Raw genomic sequence first — 3346 nt, 5'->3', positions numbered from 1 at the left:
AATTGAGCTTTTTTCATTCATTTGGGTGGATCGAAAATTTGACAATTCACAGGGGTCGGGCATGGACTGTATCAATAGAAATGGTACTTTTGGGCATGATTTTTTTTATTGAGACTTATTCAAAAAAATGTGAAATATTCGATGTTTATTTTATTTTTCTTATTTTTGTGTAAGTATTTTTCATAATTCCAAACAGAAATAACAATTTAACGCATTTTTTTAAATAAGTTGAACCCGTCTACTATTTACCGGAGTAGTAAAAGGAAGCACAGAAAAATCGAACAAAAAAATGCATCCCCAGAGAGCTGTTTTTTTTTACCAGATTATTTTTAATCTGTACACATAAAAAATGTGTACTCGAAGTGGACATGGTTGGCATATTGAAACTCATTTGTTTTTCGAAGTAAATTTTGGCCTTTTTCCCGTCGTGCATGATCAGCAAATATTCAAAGGATTTTTGTTAGTTTGAACAAAAACGGTATGGTTCATATTTGCTGATAGGATATCAGCCTTTGATCAATTTTGATAAAAAAAAACTTTTTTTCTGGAATACAAAACAAATATTTACACAGTTTAAGCCTACTAAAAGAGCTGTTATTTTAAAACAAAAACTGTTTTCAATTGCTGCTGGTTTTATTTCATTTTTTATGATTGCTCTTTATAGGTTAGGTTTTCGGCTTTTCGGTCTTGGCGGGAAAATTCGAAACAACGCTTATTTTCTCGTATCCTTTTTTTTTTTTTTCTCGTATCCAACGTTTCAACCCTCTATGGGGTCTTCTTCAGGGAATCTAAAATTTATTTTTGTTAGCCCATGACTAAATAATAGCTGTTAAAATACGTACTAAGAAGGATTGTTTCTCGTCCAGTGTAGTTTTAGTCAAAGTGTAAACTGTCGTTAGTGTCGTTTGTCTGTGAATAATTTAGATTAAGTTACTTGTTTATGTACTCAATCATGTGTTACTCACTGTTTCTGATTGGTATTCATCCGGGTAATCTGGATAAAACCAACGGTCAATTTGGACAGTGGAACCCGAGCTTGTTTACGCGGTACTTTTCGTGTTTTACTTTCCCTTTTCGTATAAAGCTCGTATTGGTAACCACCACTTTCTTGGTAGCGACAATTATTGACAGTACCCCCCTACCTATGTGTGAGTGTGTTACAGAGATGTTGTAGTATTGGTGTGTTTTCCGTGTTTGTTTTGGCTATTGGTTCTGACTAGGAGTGTACAATATTTTGATATTGTGGAGTAAACCGGCATAAACTATGTTCAAATTTTCTGTGTCCTGTTTTTTGTTAACGGTGTGTGGTGTGTTTCTTATGTGGCACATTTCCAAAAATTTAAGCTTTTTCAGAGAGTTTGTTCTGTCTAATATTGTAGTGTATTCAATGTCAAATTCGTGTTTTTTAGTGATACAATGAAAATAAGCGTTGTTTCGAATTTTCCCGCCAAGACCGAAAAGCCGAAAACCTAACCTATAATTTGTGATCCGGTCGATAAGAATCACTCATCAGATTGCTCTTTAGCAAAAAAATAACTTAACATTTCATAATTCTTTACCATAGTTCAAGGAATCAAAACTGTTTTAATCCGAAATGTGTCAAACAGAATACCACTTTTACTCGATCATTTACCTACAATCATTGTATGCATAATTTTCTTAGCCTAAATAAGACATTTTTATGTGATCCAGCCACGTTCCTAAAATTTTATGTAACGTTACATGCAGAAATATGTAAATAACAAGCCTAACCCGACAAACTTCGTTCTGTCTTTCTTCGTTTGTTGACGTTTGTTGCTTTTTGCGTATTTAGCCTCTTATGATCAAAATTTGATTTTACGTAACTTTTTCCATACAATTTGCCGATGCTCCGGAATCGGTTCCAGATTGGCCAAAGCGTCAATGAGTGAGCGTATAAACCTTCCTTGGGCTTATACGCACTCAACGCAACAAAGAGCAACTCGATCCGACGCTCCGTATTCAATTGATTTGCGTTCGAACAAAACCGTCGAAATTGTTATATAGATATATAAGTAAGGAAAAATTACTTGAACAAAATGTCAAGCTCATATTGACGAAAATCTTTCAGTGTCTGATAGCCGTGCGGACTCGGGCGCAGTGCTCTCCGTGTGTGAGGTGTTTGAATCCCACAGGTTTGAAATATTATTTTTGTGAGCATTAAAATTGTACGTTTAATACACAGAAAAAAAATCATGGTAATATTACATCTGGGAAGAGGTACATCTTTTACGTCAGAAAAAATTATGTAATTTTACATCAGAAAATGTGTAATTTTACCACTTTTCTAGTGTAATGTGACTTTTTCAGTCTTAATTGAGGTAAAATTACAACATTAAAGAGGTAATATTCAACCTTTCAAACTTACAGCTTCCAAATTTACACAATTTTTTACTGTGTACTTAATATTACTCAATAATATTAAATTATTTTTCTCACAAAGTTGATGTACATAAACTGTATGTGAGGGAAAGTGGGGCATATTGGGCAAGAGGAACAATTGCTCGTACGATCGTTATACTTACAATTTCCAATATTTCCAATTTGAGTAATTGTTACTAGAAATGCAATTACAGTAGTTGTTCGGTAAATGGGCGTTGTTCAACTGGGCTGATTTTTAACTTGGCGCTCGATAACTGGGCTGTAGCCCAGTTAAAAAGCAGACAAACGTCAAAAAACCAAAACAAATCAAAATGGCCGAGGGGTTAATGGATGCAAAAATTATGTTCAATAAATCAAATAACTTTTTTCAAACTTTTATTCAATTTCCACTCACAATTAAAGAAATATGAAAAGTATGCATTGTAAATAAATTTGATTAACAATTATTTTTATATTTCATCGCCAAAAGGACATAAATACGGCAAATGTCCCATATGCTGAAATAAATGCGCAAAATATTATCTGTTGATGGCGATTTTTCCATCGCTGAATCCAATCCAAGCATTTAATCGTATTAAGAAGGAAAGAAAATGTAATCAAACAGCAGTTCCATATGAAAGTTAAAGAAAAATAATAAAAGTGCTTCGATTTGGCTCAAAAATTTTCTTTGGGTTCCTTGGCCAAAATAATTAGGCCCGTATTTTTTTGTTTGGCCATTAGGGTGACCTACGCCGTATTAGGGTGGTCCAAAAAATGGTAATTTTCGTCGATTTTCACAAAAACCACTTTTATTTAATCATAATTTCGCTCCATTTAAACCGATTTTAGCTGTCTTGTGCGCAAATGAAACATCATAAGTTTGACTTCCAAGAAAAAAATGTGGAGTTTCAAAACTCTAGCCTAACATATGAAAAAGTCTTATGAATACATCAAATGCCGTTTTTGA

General features: G+C 33.5%; 1 long non-coding RNA gene across 1 annotated transcript; it reads right to left on the bottom strand.

Annotated features, from left to right (window-relative positions):
• Nucleotides 1-738: 738 nt before the first annotated feature.
• LOC119767741 lies at nt 739-1132 on the bottom strand. Its single transcript, XR_005277686.1, has 3 exons — nt 966-1132; nt 843-909; nt 739-788 (listed from the first exon to the last, which is right to left on the bottom strand). It is a non-coding gene; the product is annotated as an uncharacterized LOC119767741 (long non-coding RNA).
• Nucleotides 1133-3346: the final 2214 nt, after the last annotated feature.

Source organism: Culex quinquefasciatus, chromosome 2 (assembly GCF_015732765.1).
Source record: "Culex quinquefasciatus strain JHB chromosome 2, VPISU_Cqui_1.0_pri_paternal, whole genome shotgun sequence".
NCBI lineage: Eukaryota > Metazoa > Arthropoda > Insecta > Diptera > Culicidae > Culex > Culex quinquefasciatus.
This window is presented reverse-complemented; position numbering and strand designations above follow the sequence as displayed.